The following is a 22,786-nucleotide window of genomic DNA, read 5'->3' on the forward strand; positions in this document are numbered from 1 at the left end:
TTAGTAGTAACCTTCATAATTACTCTTGATAACAAATTAAATGACACCGGGAAAGAGAGAATTCAACTATGTTAGTTCTACAATACTTAACTTTTTCATTTTTATTTTTCCTCAATTATGAGTATATTATAAATAACACCAGCTGGCCAGCAACATGCTCTCACGGGTTATGATGTCATTCAAATCCCTCAACTGTGTTAGTGGCTTGCAAAGTGCTCCAAGCCAGCTGTTTTTCTATTTATAATGTATGCTTGCATTTCAATATTTAGCTATTGAGAATAAAGTTGTGATGCTGCTTTATAGATACAATTTGTGCTTGTTACCCTTTGGTTTTGGAATGTGTCATTTAAATGTAGAGAATTAAACAAGACTGCAGCACCAGAGACCAAATATATGTGACAAAGAGTGCATGATTTCCTTAAAAGCTGTTTCAGAGCACTGCATTTTGAACCTGTTCCTTTCCACTAAAGAGTTGCATGCTGAGGTGCTAGTGCAACTTATTATTGAAAATAGCAACTGAGATCATGTTAGTCCAGGTCCATTCTCAGTATTTAGATCCACCTTGAACTATATGGTGCTTGCCAGGCAGAAAAGACAGTTTCGGTTATTTGTATCCTCTATGAATGTATAATACTCTGCTCTGTTCAGTTTTAAACGGTGTATAGGTAGCTAAACTGATTAATCTTTAGAAACAATTTCTTCTAATGTAGCATAATTACAGAATCACAGGAAGCTATGAGGTAAGCTCATTTAGTTCAGGCAATACTGTATTTCAAGTATTCTAACACACATTTCTACTGCAGGTACTATATTTTAATATTCTGGTCTCTTTTATTCTTCCCTTTGCATTTCAGAGGCCATTGAACAGAGGCATGATTCTACACATAGCTTGACATTGTCTGCTCCGACTCATAGCACATGTATCGGTATCTCACCAGCCTAATAGAAGAATGTAGGAAGATAAATTGTTGGAGCTCTGAGGTTCTTTATTTTTGACTTTTACAGTACTACAGATGGGGATGCATACTTCTACCTTTTTCCTCCTAAATAACAGGAGTCCGCTCATTCATCACTTCCACACTGCCTGAGCTTTGAATCTTTATTTCCCTCCTCACTGTTTTTTTTCCTCTAGGTTTCACCAGGGTGCTCTTGGTCACAAGAGCAACATGCAGTAGAATGTGCAAGTCTCGGCTTTCAAGGTAGCCAGAGAATTGTAGCATCTCTACACAAGCACTAATCCTGCTTCTTTCCATGGAACCATTCTGAACTCTTATCATTCCATCCAACCAGCCTAAATTTCTTTGAATCTATGTTTTAAAGTGGTATTGTGAAAAAGCAGGAAAACAGAATGGATTCAAGAGAGATTTTGGTAGCGGTTTTTAGACTTAGTGTAGTACTTTTCCTCACTCACAAGTAATTCCACTTTTTTTCTAGAAAATTACATATTCTTCAGAACAAACTGACCTGGGAATCACTACTTTCCTAAAGTATAGCTTCTATCCTGCTGATAATATTCTAGCCAATATAGTAGTCTGTTAACAAATGGAGATTTGTTCATTTCTCCCTTGTTAAATATAGTGGCTTTCACTTTAGATACCATTTAGAATAAAATACTGAATGATTACTGGTTTATGACTGAGTGCTTATGAAATTACATACATTCCTTGAACAAAATGCACCTGTAAACTACAGAATGTATGACAGTCATCAAAGTACTCACAAACAGTGTCCAGGTCAGAAAAAAAAAAAAAAAAAAAAAAAAAAAAAAAAATGGAGTGTATATAGCTATGGTGATTTAAAAGACAATAATTTATGTATCTTTGTTTGGCTTCTTAAGTACCACCTGCGGTGATATAATAGCCACAAAGATATATACGAGATATGTGAAATAGATAAACAGGAATTTATGTGTCCTATTGCTCATCTTTTGCACTTCAATACTCTGAAATGCTGAGGTCTAAATCCCAAGCCCTGAATCAGAGTTGACATATGAATAATGCCCACAACCAGGCAAGAGAGACCTTTCTCTTGGTTTTCTCTCAGGGTCTGGCCAACCTTGGGTGAAAACTAATTAAGACATTAACACCAGGTGCCCTGCCTTTAAAGTTAATAGTATAAAAGCTGGCTCTGCTAGTAGTGAATAGGCATGCTTATTTATGCAGTGAGTGTAGTATGTAGGAAACCCTAGACAGTAGAAGGGTTACCTGACTGGTCACTACAGGTAGAGTTCCCAGTGATGGTGGGACAGGATTGAGACCAGGGCAGAAAGAGGATTATGTATGTAATAACACTTTTCTATGTCAATTACTATATAATTGGAATTGGACCGATGACCTGGCTTATTTCTTCCCCCATGACTTGGTTTCCTGGTTGGCTTGCTCTTTTCTGTGCTACATTGTGTACCATGAGTGAATACATTGATCTATTTGTTCCTCCTGTTGTTAGCCACCTCATACCTTTCCTATAGTCTTTGAAGTGGGGTGATAAAGTCTTTCCTGTATATATCCTGCAAATGGACATATCCTTCTTTCTGGGACATGCAGTCAGCAACATACACTCTTATGATATCACTGACATGCTGTAATGCTGTCAAGCTCATGTGTCAGTTTTCCCAAGGAGAACTCCATTTCCTAGAAGACAGTTAGCAAAAGTATGTTATCAATTATCCTAATTAATATATTATCTCTGTTTCCATAGAAGGTAGGAAGGTTGCCACATTGCCTGAAAAAATCTGAACTACAGTGAGGCAATCAGTATGCTATCCTCTTGCCTTCTTCTATATTAAATCACTCTTACCTATTTGCAGTTACTTTTAATTTATATCTGTTGTTTCTTCTCTTACACTTGGCTTATGTTTTCTGGAGCCAAGATAGAGCCACTATAGATATCACCTGAGAGGGTGACAGGCCTGAGAGCATGGTGGAATACAGGATGGAAGAAGACAATAAACACAGTGACTGGTGAGCAGCTGTTCTTTGCTATATCAAAATAGCAGAGGCAAAATTCTTTTATTATGTTGTTTTTAGGATGTTCATCCTGCACAGATGCAGTAAGATTCATACAGTATGAACAGATGACTGAGCTATATTGAATGACATGGGTAATGTGTCTCCTGTGCTCTCAGAAGAGCCTTTTGAAGGACTGATGTCTTATCAGCGTGCCATTAGCTTACTGACTGGTCACTGAATTCAGTTCTCTAGGCCAATGAGAGCTGGAGTTTTTTATAGCTTTTTTTTCCTTCTTTTTTTGAGTTCCAGTCATGATATTAGACATTAAAGACCTTATTAATTTGCCTTAATCTAAGCATCTAGTGTAATTTTTTAGTGCTGTGGGATATAATGCATGCCCTCAGCTTACACTAAAGAGTGATACTGATTTCCCATAAGTCTCTCTCCTATCTACTGACCTCATATAGATTTCTTACGTACTTTAGGGCATCTCAAATGGCCTTCAGCACCTGCAGGTAACTGAACTCCACCATAAGGCCTTCTTTTGGCATGCTGATCTGGGATTCTTGTAAGTGTAGCCTTTGGCCTGAGTGTTACCTTTGGCTTCTTCATAAATAGAATTCCTCTGTCATTTACTATTTTTGTGATCCATTTGTGAAGAGGTTTTAAAGTGAAGAACACAACAATTTTCACTGAATTTCAGCATGATCTGATTGTGTATTTTCTGTATTCTACTTTGCTTAGCTTCCAGCTTAAGCTTTTTTTTTGTTTGGAGATGTCTTTTTTTTATTTGCTTCATAAATGATCTTCTTTACTTTTGGATAAGGTAAAATTTTATTTACAATGTCAGTATTACTCCCTGAAACACACAAATGATTGTTTAACTCATAGTCTCCAGTGAATCTTTTGTAAAATATTATGTGTTTACTATTGGAGAAGTTTGGCATTTTTTTTCTAGGAAATAACATTGGAGAAAGGGGTGAGAGTGTATTTTATTAATATGGAATGTTACGTTGAAGTTAGTAATAAGTCAAGTATCCGGTGGAAATTCCTTTCATGAAGTTAAATGTTAGGAAATCAAGAAAGAAAAAATTTTATTAATTCATTTCAACTCTAAAAAAACCACCAAACACCTTTTCTCATGGTGGCCTAAGTAGCAGCATCACTACACAGAAAAACAAGTAACAGATCTGTTTGGGAGGATGAGGGCATGCAATTTGAACTTTTGTTAGCAATATTGAGGAGACACCAAGGAGAAAGTGGTGTCATTAAAGTTGGTTTCTCACTTGGGCAAAACAGGGAAAGTGCAAGTTTCATGATCAAATAAATTGAAACCTTTCATATTCACTAATCAAGAAAAACATGAGTGTTTCAAGAGCAGGATGGATGTGTGAGAACCTAAGTTCAGAATTACAGCTTATAGATAGTAGTGGTAGAAACAATCGGTGTTAATAATGGGTCAGAATTAAATCATAGACTCGTAAACTGAAAGTACTGACTACTTCACATTGTGTGGAGTGAAAACAGTAGCTTAGCTAAAACCATGAGAAGGTGAGGACTTTATTGCTTGCAACTAGGATACAAAGAAAGTGTATGGTTAAAATGCTGTGATGAATAAAATGAAATGCTCTATATTTTTCATTTTTGTCATAAGTTAAATTAACTACCATTTGGAATATCCTTGTATTAGTGGTTTTTATTCCCCAGTTTTTTTATTTTCCTACTCTGATGAAATATGTGTCAACAGTTGGATATATTGTTTTCACAATTTAAATAATTTATTATAATATATTATGGAAATTAATCATTATTATTAAGTGGCAAGAGATGACACATAGTTATGACTGGTAAAACAAAAGTACAAAATATGAAAAGTAAGATCAAATGGACATAACTGAAAAACTCAAACAATGTTTGAGTTTTTTAAAATTTATTTTCAATTTCTGTTTTGTGGAAAATTTTGAAATAGTTTGGTCTGAATGAGAATACCAGAATTTTCCATTAAACAGGAAATTCCCAATTTCAGCTGTCTGTAGTATTGCTCTCCCTTTCCCAATATTAAGCACTGAATAGATTGTCTTTGGTCCAAAAAAGTTGCTTTCATTCTTATTCCTAAAAGAAGCAAAAAGTCAGAATTAACAAAGAAAGAAAACTGAAAATTATCTCTGCATAAGCTCTATGCTCACATAAAAAGAAAGAAGGCAAAACAAGTGAGAACTGTGATAGGCTGGTGCTTACCAGCCTATGTGCTATGTGTATAACTTGTAGATGATGATTTACATGAGTCGCTTAAACATCTGTGTCACAGGAAGGAAAATAAATGGCCTTAGATATTACTTTCATTTAATAAACTTTTACCTCCACATTTAGATGAAATGTAGAGATCAGGAATGTATGCATTTTTTTCCTGAGTCATCTCAGGGTTAATTTGTGATCAAAGATTTTTATAAAATAAAGTCTAGAGATATATTTAGTGGTATTTTGTGTTTTCCATAAGTTAGACACATGAATGTTAATGCTTATGGTTTGGGTGGTGGTTTGTTTTTTTTTTTTGTTTGCTGACTCAGAAATAACAGTAAAAGAGAACAAATTAAATACTTTCAATTTTGTCATGATCAGGTTGTGTATTTCCATAGAAAGCAAACACTGTGAGCATATGGGAAAAAATGCCTATTTATTTTATCTTGGCCTGAAGAATTTTTGTATGAGTTACAATAAGGAATACTTTCTGAAGTCTGTACTTATAAACAAACACTATTTGGAGAAGAAATAAGATATCTCTAAACAAAAATAACATTTGCCTAGTTCATTTTTAATTTCTTTAATGTAAAATTAATCTGGCTCCTAATGCATTGTTTTAGACTTTCTTCTGGGTTCAATTCTTTTCACTCCCATGATTTACTATACATAAGGGGCTTATCTCATAAAATTTATACAGTGTTTGGTGGACTAAAGCCAATATGTTCTGCACCTTCAAAGACCAAACCCCTTCACTGACATTTTCATTTCTATTTTCAAATAGAAGTTACAGATACATTAGTCACCTCTATTTTGATCTTTTAGTTACACTGATACTCTGGCTTACTTTCCTCGAAACATTAAAAGCTAATGAGGAAAATAAGCCAAACCTGTAAACAAACTCACCTAATTGTTTTCATTTTTTTGTCAACTATACTTTCATTAAGAAAATACTGAATAATTCACTTAACTACTGAACTAAGAAGAACCCAGAGAATCCCAAAGTTTCCCCAAATAAAAGCTATATTGGTTCTGATTCATGAGTTCTTCTCTGTAATAAAAACTTAAAACTGTTTATTTAAAACTCAGGCCTCAATCTTTACTATAGCCCTAGGATACAGCAAACATCTCTTCAGCTATCATCTTAAATGATATTCTCTGATCAAATGACTACATCAGACTTCCTTTCCCTCTTTTCATCTTGAAATACAAAGTATGCTAGAGTATAGCACAATAAGGCTCTGCATTTAGTAAAATAGGAGTGAAACTGATGCATGGATTCTGTGGCCCTGAATAATATCTGCTTAGTAAGCTTGAAGTATTTTTAACCTATTTTCATCTGCTTTGTCTTTGATAACATTTTCTCATTGGATATGTTTTCATGTTTCTGAAAGGTAGTGGTGGCTTAGGCTATTGAGACTGATTTTGTGAATCTGTGGGTTGGGATTTCAGGGCATCCTGTATGTGAATTCATTAAAACAAAGAAGGATAAATCTTTAATCTCTAAGAGATCTTAGATACGATTGTGTTGAACTTGGTTTTTATTATAATTTCTACCTCTGGATAGCTGTGAGCCACTTCAGCCATTTCTCTTATCAGTTCTGTATTTTCTTGTCTGTGAAACAGGAATAATAATTCTGAAGTGTGAAACATGAATAATAATTCTGAAGTGTTTTGTAATGTACTTTAAGACTCATAGAGGGAAAGCAGAGTGAATATGTTATATATTTTTTGGAAAACATCATTGTGGGCAAAAACCATCTCTGTATGTTTATAGGAAGTGACAAGTTACTGCATTAGCCCTGTGCATATTCTGTCTCTGTCATCTTCTAAAAGTGTTAAGCATAGCTGGAAGAATTCCCAACAGTTGCTTCCTTTTACTTATTTTCTTATTTTTTCTTTTACACTATTCAGAAGTGTTCTTGTCAAAGAACTTCTGGAATGGTAGTTCTTCATAAGATACTATTAAAGTCTAAAAAAAGTTGATAATTCATTACTCTGCTGTTTAAGGAAGCAATGCTGTTATTTAAACTTGTGTAAGTGAGGAGTAATATATCTGAAAACAATGAAATATGGAGTACTGTATCCAGCTCTGGACCCTTCAGCACAGGAGGGACATGGACCTTTTTGAGCAGGTCTGAAGGAGGGCCACAAAAATGATCAGAGGGCTGGAGCACCTCTCCTGTGAGGACAGGCAAAGCGAGCTGGAGTTGTTCAGTCTGGAGAAGAGAAGGCTCCAGGGGGAACTTATGACAGTCTTTCAGCACCTGAATGGGGCCTACAGGAAAGCTGGAGAAGAATTGTTTACAAGGGTGTGTAGAGATAAGATGAGGGGCAATGGTTTTAAGTTCAAGCAGGGTAGGGTTAGATGGGACCTTAGGAAGAAGTTCTTCACTATGATGGTGGTGAAACACTGGAACAGACTGCCTACAGAAGTGGGGGAGGCCCCATCCCTGGAGACATTCAAGGTCAGGCTTGTCAGGGCTCTGAGCAACCTGATCTGGTTGAAGAAGTCCCTGCTTACTGCAGGGGTGTTGTACTAGATGACCTTTAAAGGTCCCTTTCAACGCAACACATTCTACGCTTAACTGGAAAGGGAATAATGTCCTATGAGGCTGCAGAAACCAATGGCTAGCTATGTATGACTTGGGATGTATAGGGAATAATTTAATGAATGATCTTTACTCTAAATATGTACACATGGCTGATTTGCAGAATAGGGTTCTGATTCTGAAAGCAGATTCATTAGCGTGAAACTTTTTTCCAGTCTCTGAACCTGCCTATGGTTGAGCCATGTCTACATACAGAAAAAAACCTGATGGCAAAGAGGCTGATGTGTAGGTTGCTTTTCAGTGCTCATGAGCCACTGCAGTGCTGACTTGACTTCTTTTGGTGCTGATAGGTGGTTACCATTTAAAATTGGTAAGATCAATTTGAATCTTACCCTTTCTGTTGCAACTTAACCTCTTTTCCTTCTTACTTCTGTAGAATATTAGATCTTTTTAAAAAATAAAAAATCATGGAAATGAAACTGTTTATAACATGAAAAAAACATGCAAAGAAGTACAAAAACATGCTTTATCTTTGTTAAAGAGGGGCAAGTTCTGTGACAAGTATCATTGGTTAGAAGTTTAGATGATAAAGGGAAATAAAAGTCTTAAGCCAAGTTATTTCATTGTTTAGAATTTTAGGTTTTCTCAAAAAAGATTAAGAGAAAGAGAACGCATTTACTTCATAGTCTGTGTTATTTATTTAAACAGAACTTTCTTGTTTCTGTGTCTACTTTTGCAGCTACATCTTTACTTTGCTAAATCATTGTTTTACTTGCATTTTTTTTTGTTATATAGTATTGTTTCTAGACCAAAGATTAGTATTGCTTCATTAGAAAAATGTTACTGTCCAAAACATTTTTTTTTTTATGGGTAACAGCGTCATCATTATGGTAAAGAACAGAATATTGTTGCAGTTTTGAGATGCTTCCAAACAACATCAGTGTTTCAAAACACTCCCCTAAGATTCAAAAAGTGTAGTAGACTCCATAGCAGGTTTTATCAGTGGAACAAAAAGTCTTTGCTTATTGTTTGGCTTAAAAGGTTTTCTTTATAAATTTCTATTTTCCTTCTTTTGTCTTTTGATAGAAAATAAAACATACACACAAACATAGTATCAACCTATACTTTGCAATGCTTATGGTTTTTTTTATACTTATCTGTCTTTTGGTGAATGATTCAGACTTTCAACAGATTTAAAAAAATATATCTATAGTCATTAACACCGGATCTATATACTCCTGTTCTTTTCTGAAACACAAGTCTGAGCTAAATCAGCTGTGAACACAAGATCATATTTCAGCTGAACAAGGCAGAGCTGAATTCAGCATTGATGTGGTTTTGCTGGTCGCGGAAGGAGACGTGTTATTTTATTCCTAAAATATTAGAGGGGTGCAGGCAATTGTTATGTGAGCTGGCATAAAGACTGCAGATACAAAATTAACCTGTCAAAACTTGAGCAAATTTTAACAGGCACAATGAGTTTTGTGTCATGTATACTTGGAATATTTTTATATAGTATTAGAAACACTAAAACTGAGTGTCCTAACCATGGAACCATGAACTCTAGCAAGCTTGGAACATAGTGGCTTAGAATCAGTTGTATTTCTTTTTTTTTTCTTTTTTTTTTTTTTTTTTTTTAAAAATTCTCTTTGAATCTCTTTGTAGAAGATTATAGCACTCTACTTGTGCTAGGTTTCTTTTATTCTAATTTTTATGATAATTCTTATAATTTTCTTCTTATTCACTCTCTCTCCATATGTATTACTTATATGGAAACAAAAGTATGTTAGGTCCTTCTCTGTCTATTTTTGTTGTGATACATATTATGCTAGTCATATTGAAACAGTTCTCTACTGGAACGTTTGTCTGTATTGCCAGTATTTCTTCCATCAGAAGAATCTATAACACTGCTACAAGATAAAAATAACATGCCCTCCCCTCTAAACTAAAGAAAAGAATTTTATGTTTGAAAAATCCAGCACGTTATAGGAAAAATAAAAGATATACAGTTGCGCCTGAACCCTTTCATCAGACCACACTGTATGTTCATTTTTTTCCCTGAATGAACAAGGAATTACGCAGGGGGAATACTCTGTGGTTGTGCAATTACAGGTTAATAAAAGGACAGGCTCAAGGCTACATGAATGGGCACATTTGGCATTTCCAAGACCACTTTCCAGTCTTGAAAACATCCATCTGAACAGCAAACATATCATTTTTTGGGCTTTGAGCACAAGACTCACTCCTTTTGCTCATACTTTACTCCTGCTGCCACAAAAGTGGTACCTCACTGCCATTTAGTAAAATTACTGTTGCTTCTCCATGGCTGCACATGGCACATAGTGCCCAAAGACAGGAAAACCTGTATTGTTGTGGTCAGTATCGTATTTACCAGGGATGTTGGTTTTGGAGGCTCTGTCTGCACTTTACTGCAACCTAGGCACCACTTTTCTTTGGAAATTACAGCAACAAAGGGTGCATGCTCGGGTCTTGACTCACGGCTCAGAATGTGGACAGATGTGCACTTCAACTGGGAAGCTTAGAAGTGCTTCTCAGTTTCACTGTTCATAGTCACAGGAACCTCATTGATTATTGCCTGGGAAACAGCCTCCTATAATTTTAATGTGTCTATATCACGCCAGAGGGAACCGTTACATGATCTTGCATGTAAAAAGATTTGGCATGATCCAGATGCATTGTGTACTAACTACTACAGGGCTTTCATGGTTGTCAGGTGAGTTGAGAAGTTTACAGCAGTCTTCATTCAAAAGACATGAAGTCCTTTTGTAGCTTAGCAGGCACATAGCCTTTGTTTATCATACTACTATATATGACAGACTCTCCGAGGTGTTCTCATGATTTAGTTGGGAAGCTTTGTCAAGGAGGTCTGTCTTCTGAAAGAAATGGTTTAGCTGATACTGTTATTCTCCATTAAGATGTGAAGACATATGTTGCTGCCAAAAGAGAAGGTTTTAGCAGATGTTAATGATGGGTCCTAGGTCCCTGATTTTATCCTTGCAGTTACAGATGGCTATGTTTTTCTTTCCTTCCTGTCTTGCACTGATACATCATGCTGTGCATAGTGGGGGAAAAAAAAAAAAGCTGTCCTGTTCCACTGGAGTTCTGTACAGGGAGACATTTTTAACATTTTTACAGACTCTTCAAGGCTCATACTGACTATGAATATTTATTAATTTATTTCAAAAGTAATGAATTCTGTACTCAATTTTGATAATGTGTGATTATTTTTTTTTTAAAGTAGAATCCGAATAACAGGTGAGACAGAATGGTTTGATGAAAAGAAAAAAATTATGCTTTTGTCTATTCAATCCAAACTGACTGGTGGCTTACTACCTACAGAACTGTAAACATGTTTATATTTATTCTTAAATACTGTTCAGTGTGACATGGGTAGTGAATTCTGTTCTCAAACTAACTGCTAGAATTGGTAAATAATCCTAATATTAATGAAAATGTTCTCAAAATCATGATTTACAATACAGTATTTTAAATATGCATTATATGAGCCCTTCTGGTTTGAGTTGATTCATGTGTTATAAGAACCAGCTGAAGTTCATGATGTAACCATGTTAACACTTTTTAATAGCTTTTTGAGAACACAGCACAATTGTGTTAATGATAATCAGTTAAATACTATTGGTTCCAGATGTTACTTTCCTAGGAAAAAACAAATTTTAAAAATTCTTCTCTGCTCCTGCTTAATATCAGATACTCAGAAAAGTCCTAATGCAAACATAATCTTTCTTTAGATAACATACTAGCAAACCATAGCTTGTAAGAATGTGAAAAAAAACAGATTTCTAGAAAAGCATTTTCTTTTTCTGGCGTGGGCATTTAGTTCCCAGTGGCCTAAAGTCCCATGCCACAAAATCACTATAATTGGCATGGCTGGCAACTTCTTCTCTCATTGTCAAACAGATCTTTTACAGTAAATTAGTGGCAACTCTGAAATTGAACTAATACCAAAAGTATCAAAAGGAAAAAGAAAGCAAACCACACATAGATTCACACATACTATTAAATGACTGACTTCTGATAAACTGTAAGATTAAGTGATCTATATCAACAAAACCAGTCAATTATTTATTAATTGCTTATATTTCAAACTTTCCTCCAAAAGAAACTTGATACTCAATTCCTTATCAGCAACATGGGCTCATTTACCTAGACTTATTTTAGATTGGTATGTCCAGGCTTGTCCATAATGTTAAATAAACATTAATCTTACAGGTTATAACTTTAGGAAAAAAAGGAATCAGGATCTTAGGACGTGGTGAAACATTATTTATATATCTCTGTTGCAGTAGTATCTGGAAAATATCTTTACTCTTTACAACGAGCTGCAAGGAATATCTTTTTCTGGAACTTTTCCTCCCTGTATAAATTAGGAAAAGGTACAATGGCCCAGAAACTCTCCTGCACTAGAACAAGCTCAAGAAAGTAAAGTAGGGAAGTTATATTTCCTACAGTTATGCAGTTCCTTCACATTGCTCTGGAGGACTTTCCCAGCAAGGATACCTCAGGCAGAGGACATTCACAAGACCACAATGAATATCCAATGATTTGCAATCACACCTTTCGTGTTCACAGAATGTCCTTGCAATACAGTCTCTTGTAGCACCTACTGAAAGGATATTTGCTCTCTTCTTTGCCCTATACCGCAAACACTCTGGCCCATCATGAGGTTTCCATGAAGGAGCCTTCTCACTGTTCCCCTTCAACATTGCCATTGATCCTTCTGTGACTATATGTTCTGATTAGTCATGACTAACAAGGTTGGAGAAGAGTGAGAAGAAGGCAGGAAGCTCCGTGGAAGGAGGTGAACCTATTGCCCAGAAGTAAAGCACATGCGTTTGTGAGCACTGTGTCCTTTTGGACAGTGCTCTTTCTAGTCAAGTCCCAGTTTCTCTTTGCACCAAGAGCATAAGAGTTCTGGCCAGCTATGTCTTGGTCATTCTGGGCATGCATTGTGAACGTCCTTGGTACTGCCACATGATGTAACTAAAAGGAATTTAGCTGCGTGGAACAGCTGCTACGTATCTGCTGATTTTTCCTCTGGTTCTTTCAAAGCACAAAGGCATTGCCTATGAAGCAGGTGGACTGCCACTGTGAAGAGTGCTATAAGGATCACTCAGGACTGCAGAGTTCTTCAGAATTCCTGTAGGAAGAGCAGGGACTGTCACTGTTTATTCCAGTGCAGTGAAGACTTTGATCTTGGTAGATATTGCTTTTGCAAGGTAAGGGAAATATACCATCTGTGTCAACATATATTGGGCATTAGGCCAAAATAATAGAATATTTCTGTAAACAGCAAAACCATTTTTTTTTAAGTGTAACAGTCACTTCTGTTTTCCAGTTTAATGAGATGTTATTAGCCTTACATGGAGGAAAAAGTCTTAAAAAGTAGTAAAACCTGAAAGACAATTCCCCCCCCCCCCATTGTTAAATTCAAACACTCCCCCTCACAAAAGGCAGAATGCTTTTTTTTGCCAATAGAGTCAGAATCTACATAAAAAGGCTACCCATATTAACCACAGTCAGATTAAATGTTGACTTTTACAGAAGCATTGTGACATGTTCATGCCCCTGATGGGGTGCCTTATTTGGATATTTTCATAGTGTTAATGAATCTTTGCAGTTTGATCAGGGAAAATCAGAAAATTTAAATATGAGTCAGGTAGTGACAATCTTTTTTTGAAGCGTTTAGGAAAAAAAGGTTCCCCTAACATCAACAAGTGTTTGTGGAAGAAAATGAACAAAGAGTGAGTATCACTAACCTTCTCTGTCACATACTGTTGAATTCTCCATTGAATATTCATTTTAAAATGTTAGTTATCACAGTTCTTGTATATGGCTGCAAACAAGACATCCTACCTTACAAAAAACTAAATCAAGAGTCAAGAAGAGCCCCTTCTCCATGTCTGTCAATAATCATTTGAGAAACTTGTACCTACTAGTCACTTTACTGTGCAGTGTTGAGGATATCCTGGATCCTCCCTCTGCACTCTTTTCTTGGTCATGTGCACAGAATTATTTGACTGGACTCCGTGGTGCTGTGTATGTATAGAATTGCAGTAAACAGACAAGTGAGCTGAGCTGGAGTAGTGCTGCTCTGTGTTTAATCTTATTAACTGTAGCCAGTTCAGTCTGCATTGACAGTTTACTTTTGCTGAATGGTGATCCTGTCTAGCAAAGCTGTCCTTGTGCCTCAGAGGGAAGGGGACTGTGGCCGTATAGATAGGAGAGATGCTCCACTTCCTTTATCTGCAACCTCCTGACTGTAGACCTGGCTCTCTGATTCATTATATTTTCCCTAGCAAGGAATGATGTAGTCCAATTCCTCCTGCTTTTCCCTGAGGTCATGATCACATCCTTATCCTATTTGTGAACATCTTGTCTCCAAAGAAAAAAATGCCTGCCTTATGAGTTTGGTTTGTTCAGCAGGGTTTTGGAAGGCACATATCTTGTGTAGAGTTATGGGGGTTAAGAAGTCTGATATGACGTTGGGGCAGGATGGGCAATGCCATGTGAGGGGTGATGATTTGGAATACTGGGGTGGGCTGACAAGAGCGCAGATCATCTAAGCTGTGTAAAGAATTCAGACCATGCTGGAGGGGAGCTCTCTCAAGGTTTATTTCTTGACATTAAAACTACAGTGCTCTCAGCTTCACATAAAGGAGATTTGAAGTGCTAAACAATGTGCACAGTTGGGGAATCTGGTCTTGAGTGTGCTGCTGAAACTGTAACAAGACAAACTGTAACTGCAACTCAGCAGTTGACTTGACTCGTTCTGGCCCTAGCCCTGGCATGGCTGTTTTAACGTGTGCCAAGCTGATTATAGTCTGCAGGAGACTATGTGCCAACTGAGAATTGCTGGAAGGCAGGCCAACATCAAAACAGTTAGAGGGTAAACTGCTTGTTGACTTTGTGCGTGACTTCTGGGAAGAGGGGCAGCCTCTGGCAGCCTCTGAAATTGCTGAGAATGGAAGGAAGTAGTGTCCTCTCAGAAATGCAGTTTGGGGTGGTTATAAGAAAAAATAACCCTTGTTCCTCTCTGAGACAAGAGTTGTGGGAATGATAGAGTGAGTTTATGGACTTAGGGTGGGGGAAGGGAATGAAGAAACTTGCTGGTTTTGTTAGGAAATTGGTTAGTTTTTCCTTGCTTACTCCAGTTTAATCCAGAGAATTTGGGCCCTATATGAGCCAATGAAGTCAGGATGGTTTGGAATGCATTGTCCTTGTTGCCCACAAAGGCCAAAAAGGGAAGATATTTAAGTCCACTCATTTAGTGAAAATGCGCATGTACCATGCAGATACCCCATGACTTTATTTTTTTTTTCTGCTGCTAATAGGTTGACCATCACCCCTCAGTTGATCATTGGCAGTCTTCTTCATAGGGACTGAAATCCATAAGCCATAGCTGTATTTCTTGGCTTTGTGCTGTGCTTAAGAGCATTACAGATGGAGCAGGAGTTGATAGGTAATTTTGTGGCACTTAAGTCCAGGCACTTATTCATGATAAAATGTATTTAGTTCATTAAATCAATCTCCCTCTGAGCATTTTTTCTCCTGCCCTCAATTCCCTGTATCACTACAACCAAAAGGAGTTGTAGTGTCTGTATGTTTTTAAAATAAACAGAAAAATCCTTGATGGTTCTGGACTAGATGTTCCTGATAACATGTTGCCAACAGAAAAGTTCTCATCCTTGAAGAAAGTTTTTCAAGTGGTCATGACACTCTCAATCACGTAAGCCTCTCTTCAGAACAGACATTCAGTGCCCTCAAATGACTCTTCAGACTTGGCTCAGAAACAGGCTGACACAAAAGGGGCTAATTAACACACACATTTTCATGTGGAGGAATCTGGTTTCCAAACAGATTTTTACCAGCAATATAGCTGACGAGCTGAATCTGCTAGGGCTGTTTCTTCCGTCCAATTTGAATGAAAATGGAAACCAGGGATAGGAGAAAGAAACATTTCATTCCAGTGACGGTATAACATGATGAATTCCTTTGAGTCCAGCTCCTGTCATGTTATATTTCTTCTTAAATGAATCAAGGCAGAAAATATCAGAGGAAACAAATAACACATGTAATATTTATCTATATTTTTATGTACATATCCACAGGAAATGAGGTTATGTACCTTTCTGGAGTATGTATGTGTATTTATGGAGGAAAGGTAGAAAGGGGGTTGAAAGGTACACCTATATTATAGCACTGACCTAGAATCATGAAGACAAACTCCATTTTTCATTTCTGCTACAAGCTTCCTAACTTGTAATTCCCTCGTAATGATTGCAGTGGTATAGCCCTACTCTGGACAAAGATTTTAATGCTGCATGTGCATCTGTCCAGACAATCTCTGACAGAACAGTGAGACAAAAGCAGTGAATTTTGTAGAACCTAGAAATCAAAATCCTCTACTCCTCACACTCCCCCAACACCTGATAGGAGATAATGTCCTTGATGTGCAGGGCCTTAGGTTCTCCTACTTATTTTCATATGCTCCCTGTTCTACCTCAGTTGATTCTGAGCCAATTATTATTTTACGGTCATCATTATGAGAAATTATATATGCCTCTCTCTCCACCATAGTAACAGCTACCAAGTGTTGATAATCCAGTGCATGTACCTTTGTATCTGGCAGGGTATTGTAGTGGCTGCTAGTGTGGGTCTCTGAAGATAAGAACAGATTTTCATGCGTTTTTGTATCACAAGGAACCCATTGTAACATTGTGCCCTTTGGATTAACATTAAAGAAATTATTTTTTGTCAGTTCATCAAAGTAAAATTAAAGTTCCTTAGACAGCAGTTACATTGAATCTGAGCCTTTAATCATACTGACAAGAAAAGATAGAGAATTTGAGCTAAAGTATGTGTTTATAGCCTTAATGTTGGATGGCTGGTATTTAACTCTGTAAGCTACCGATTTTTACAAGGAAGACTTCTATCTCACTAAATATATATACTTCTGTATCATTCAAGTTTAAAATATCCAGCCCCATATACCTCTATACATCTACCCCATATGGCAGACTGGATTCTTTTCCTTCCAAAGATGGTAAGATAAATTTCTTGAAATGGTTCATTCAAAACTCACTTTGTTTTACATCCAGCAGAATGAGGAACTCAAACAGAAGTTAAGGGAAAAACAAGTTCTGATTCTCAATCACACTGCCTGGGCAGTCCTTATTCCATGTGAATCTCTATTTGGAGTATTAGCAAATATTAAAGTACTGAAAATTGTTATAAATGGGTGCTGGACCAACTTCCAGAAAAACCTTGAGGAAATGCTTAATGGATAAAAAAAAACAACCAACCAAAAAACAAACTCAAAACTTCTCTTTAAGAAAGTAAAAGAATGCTAAGTGAAAATTGTATGCAGACAGAAGATGATATGGTTAGTAAATGAATTGTTCAGGATTACAGACTTTTCCACATGTGGCCAATAGAAAAATGAACAAACAAATTGAAGTTCTAGAAAGAAAACCTGGACAAACAGCTGAGGGTAGTTACAAGAACATGACCTAGCCATCAACAGTGGAGGTGTTACTTTCAGTGTAGAGCCAAAGGGATGAGGAGGCAGTTAAAAACATGCTCTGGGAGAAGAAGTAGGAGAGAGTTGTAAATATAATAATACAAAGAACCACTTTTTAAAAAGTAGGACGAGTAAATAGCGTACAAGGAATAGGAAATATACATGTTCAGAAGAAATGCACATTATTAGAAGCAGAAAAGTGTAGAAATAGCTTGAGAAGTGTCTTCAAAGTCAAGCTGAATCAGCTGTTAAAAAAAAAAAAACAAAACAAACTAACACAAAACCTAAATAAAATTATCTAAGTTTTTTCTTCTACTCTTTCTGTAGTGGACTTACGGCACTTTTTTTTTTTTTTTTCTCTTTTGCTATATAATGTCATGTTTTCTTCTTCTTCTTGTTCAGTTAATACTAAGATTCTGAACCCCAAATCATAATGGAAGACCGATATGTATGATATGACTACTGAAGAAGTGATAGCTGAAATCTTGTTAGATAAAGGGGAAATATTGAGATATGGGATCAGTGGTATAGTTAACCTAGAAGGAATGACAGCAAGGACTGTAGTTTTATGTTGCTTTAAAATACTATAGTGTGTCTTCAAAGGCTTGCCAAATTATTAATCAAATCCAACATGAAAGAAAAATAGCCAGCAAACAAATTAACAATAGCATGTTATGTAACAGCATTAGGTATTTACTGGGAGTCCAGAATCTACATTTTGGACAGATACAGTCATCCATTTTACACTTCTCATGCTTTTTACTCAACAGAACAGTGTTATAGTCAATATCATTATATTATAACTTCAACTTTTGTTGTGTTGGTGTGGACAGACCATGTACCCCTCTGTTTGGGAGATCTCAAGCTGAGCATGCTAGCTAACCACAGCCCTTTATAGTGGCTGAGGTCTAAACTTGACCCAAGTGCATGTTTAGTCAGATGTCATTTATGATTACAGGACTTTGGACTGACTTTCAGCTAAACCACAAACCTGGATGAATGAATGTTGCTCCAGATGCATTATCTTATAATCCTAAAGAAAATAAGATCTCAGATGAAAGAACTGTAGAACTTTCTTTTGTATGAGCTTTGAAAGCTAAAGCTAATCCTGAGATCATTGAAAAGGTTTAACCTACCACTGTGCGAAATTTTAGCCAAACAGAACTTAAGTGTTTTAATACATTTAGTATCCTCTCAAATCGGTAAATGAATATTCAGAATTAATTGAACTGGTTCATTGATCTAGATATGTGTAACAATTCATGACTTTAGGACTCTTCATATATTATGTGTTTGTTGGCTTACATTGTGCTAGCAACATGTTGATCGTGTATGGAATATTTTCTGTTGTGGGGAACACTACACAGTGTTATCCAGAAAGGTCACAGAGATGCTATAGTTCAATAATACCTCAACATAAAGGCTTGCATGGGCATCTGAAAGAAAAGGAACTAAGAGTAAGAAAGTAAATATTTTTGGGAGCAGTATTTTCTCTCAAATCAATACATAGCCATTGTAAATTTCTAAGATGGGTATATTTATATATATATATATTTTGCATGAGTATAGGCAATATCAATCTTACTCTTCTGTGGTACAGAAGGCAATCCAGGCTATTACTTTAGTTACTGACTTCTAGCTAATTAAAGATCTCGGGTGACACCTCCTTCCCCACAAAATATTCCAGAAGGCACAAAAATAAGCAAGACTTTCAACCAGTAGTGAAAGCTTTTTATCTTCTGCACAGCTGAAGGTCCAATATTGTTAGTGCTGCTCTATTACCCTCGATTTAAGATCAGGTTATGGTATATTAACATGCTATTGTCTGACAGCTGAACTGTAGCAAATGTAAGTGGGTCTTAGCCCATAGCATGAGTCTCAGTTTAAGCTGTTTTCTTTGTGGACTGAGCTAAGTCACAGTACTTTCCCTTTGTTTCTGTCTAAAAGTGAGCTGGCGAACAAAGATTTTGTGTTGTATGATAATTTGTCGAGCAACTTGATGATGTGTCTGAGTGTTTATTGAGATATATCCTAAATATTCTAAAAAACTTTGTCTGGTAGAACTTACAAAGTGAGCTGATATACAGATACAATAATTGACAAAGCCAGGTCCCCATTCTTAATGGTGGGATATTTTATTGGGTTACTGGAATCACAGAATTTCAACAGGGAAAAGAATATATATCTCTCTGAAAGACTAGCAATATCATTGCTGATTTCCTTGGTGTCACCAGAGTAATTGATGGTTTTTGAACTCCAATTGTGGAAGCAGCCAGAAAATGAACAGATACAGAGGTATGGAAAAAAATGCAGGAACTGGAAATCAGTTATACTGAAGATATTGCTGTTATTACCTTATTACTGATATTACCTTAGGGGAAGAAAATAATTTATTAATTTATTAAAAAGTTATTAACTTATTACTGATATTACCTTAGAAAAGTATTTTGCTCTGTTCACACACTATATATATATCTTTAAGATGCTTGTATTAGCCTAATGATGGAATATTAGGAAGCCTTTTTAGGTAGTTAATTCATACAGATTTGTGTCAAAACTGAAATATTTTCTTTTGGATTGGGAATTTGACACCTTGTTATAGATAATTTAGAGTGTATGAGACAACTATCTTTCTGATGCCAAATGGCAATCTCCAGTGATGAGAAATTTCTTAGGAGAAATTCCTAAGGCCTGGCAGACAGCAAAGACACTCCTGTTTTCAAGAGGGACAAAAACAAAGAGCAGCTGATATTGTTTATTTTTACTTTAGCAAAGCTTTCAACACTGTCTCACATAATATCTGCATAGACAAACTGATGAAGCTTGGACAACATAAACAGACAGTGAGGTGGATTGAAGACTGGCTGAACTGCTGGGATCAAAGGGTAGCAGCACGAAATCCTGCTGGAGAGTAGTCACTATTTGTGTGCTCCTAGGACAGGATACTGGAACAAAATACTGTTTAACATCTTCACTTAACGATCTGGATAAAAGGGCAGGGTGCACATTAAATGCTTGTGCTGCCTTTCAGAGACGCCTTGACAGTCTGGAGGAATAAGTCAATAGGAATCTCAAGATTTCTAACAAGAGGAAATGTAAAGTCCTGCATCTGGAATGGAATAACCTCATTCACCAGCACAAGCTGGAGTCCAACCGGCTGAAAATCAGCTTTACAGAAAAGATCTTGTGACCCTTGTGGACAAGTGGACCATGAGCTAAGACCGCGCCATTGTGGCAGAGGATGACTACAGTGTCCTGGGCTCTATAAGGCAAAGCATTGTCATCAGGTGGAGGCACCTTGCCCTTTTTCCACTCCAGTCCTGGGCTCCCCCATATGCAAAAAGGACACTGACATACTGGAGGGAGTTCAGTGAAGGACATGAAGATGATTTAGGGAAAGGAGCATCTGATGCAGATGAGAGACAGAGAGCTGGTGTTGTTAAACCCATAGAAGAGATGGCTCAGGGGGATCTTATCAAAGTGGAAAAGAGGAGAGGGGGTAAAGAAGGTGAAGCTAGATTCTTCTGACTGATATCCTGTGAAAGAATAAGAGGCAATAGAAATGAATTAAGTCACAGTATATTCAGATTAAATAGAAGAAAAAAAGTTTTTATAGTGAGAGTGTTCAAATATTGGAAGAGGTTCCCTGAAGAGTCTCCATCCTTGGAGATACTCAAAACCTGAATGGATACATTCAGCTTGCTTTAGTTGACCGTGCTCAGACCAGAAGGGTAGTAGATGAGGGGAAAGCAGCTGATATCATTAGAGGATTTAGAGGCAATGTCCAAAGGTCACTTCCAACCCCAACAATTTTGTGAGTTTGTGAAAGTGCTTTCAAAACTACACCTTCCACAGACTATCCATACACTCTGTATAATAATATGTCTGCATAAAATGTCATGACTTACATGACTGAAACTATCAGAAAATGTGTCTGTCAAGGCAAAATGTTGGTTTTTAGCTTTGACCTTTTTCCCAGAGTTGTGAGGAATTGGTTGGGTATGATTAGGGTAGTTCATTGGAAGAAGCCTCTTTTGTTTCCTTTCAGAAGGAAAATGCCCATGAGAAGGTTTTGGCTGTTGTCTTCGCATTCAGTTGTTTATAGGAAACAATACAGAGGGTCTGCGAAGCAAAAGTCTGAAACTCATGAGCATTCTTCAGTTTTCATGAGTCCACAGTACTACAGGCAACGTGGAGCACATATATTGACTAATGAATAAGAGGTTTAATATTCTTCTCTTCAAAGATATGATTTCTGCTAAAGTAACATCTCCCATTCCCTGTGACATACCTAGCAAGGTATTTAAAAAGTTGAGAAGGGTTATATTTCTAGTTCTTCAGTATTGACTTTCTGGGGAGAACGTATTTATTTCTTGTATGGATACAAATAGCTGGGAAAGACATACTCTTATTACTAACTTGGCTCAAGTCATAATTATGATGTTCAAAACTAGACAGTACTTCTACAAATATCTTGCATTTTTCACTGTCTGAAGTTTTATGTTTTAACTTTTAGCAGCAAATGTGTCAGTCATCCAGAAGCTTCATCTAGAAGCCGTAGTTGGCATACACTCCATTATACCAAATAATACTAAATAATGAAGAAGAATAGAGACTGATTATTAATGTAAAATAACTTGAATAAGCGAATGAATAGAATGACAAAAATAGATTAAATAATTGAGTCTCAGAAAGGAAGTTAAAATGTACATCTTACATAAATCAAAAATGAAGTGTGTACGACACAGAATGAGTCATCCTGTGACTAAGAGGATGATGAATGCAAATGTTATTTGCCAGTAGTAATAGATGGTACCACTCTGGTTCTGTCAATCTGCTAAATAATAAAGATGGACCTAATACAGGAAGTCAGTAGGAGTTTTGCTTGGCTAAGGAATGCAGCATAGAGCACTAAAAACTAATGAATTTAAATAAGAAATATCTATTGTGTTGGCCCACATTCTAATCCTGCCTCTAGTGAATTAAATAGCAAAATGTTTATTAGTATCTCTTGAGACAGGGAGGAACCCCTTCTCTGATACAAATCAATTCCTTTGTTAGCAACAAAGTAAAATGTAAGGTAACCTGCAAATAACCTATAACGTTATTTTTGCTCAAAATAGGAAAAGTTTTAATAGACTTTTGTTAGTAATAACCATCAGTGAAGGACAAGGTAGAAATGTTCATTTTAGAGGAAGAAATATAAATTTCTGTCATATGCCACAGTACACATGAAACCAATAATCTACAGGATGAGAGACTTGTAAGAATTAGCATACAGATGATACCACATTATCAAACCTTAATTACATAAATAGGTATTATTGTATTCATTATTGGATATTTTATTATTGAATTAGATATCATAAGTTTAAATTGTATTTCCATATGAATTTTTGATTATGGGCAAGATATCACAGATAAAGCTTGAAAGTTTTTATGGTTTAAGTGATGTCTAGACTGGGTCAGTTTTTGAAAACCTTCCT

The sequence above is a fragment of the Merops nubicus genome, unplaced genomic scaffold (assembly GCF_000691845.1).
Source record: "Merops nubicus isolate BGI_N331 unplaced genomic scaffold, ASM69184v1 scaffold11378, whole genome shotgun sequence".
NCBI lineage: Eukaryota > Metazoa > Chordata > Aves > Coraciiformes > Meropidae > Merops > Merops nubicus.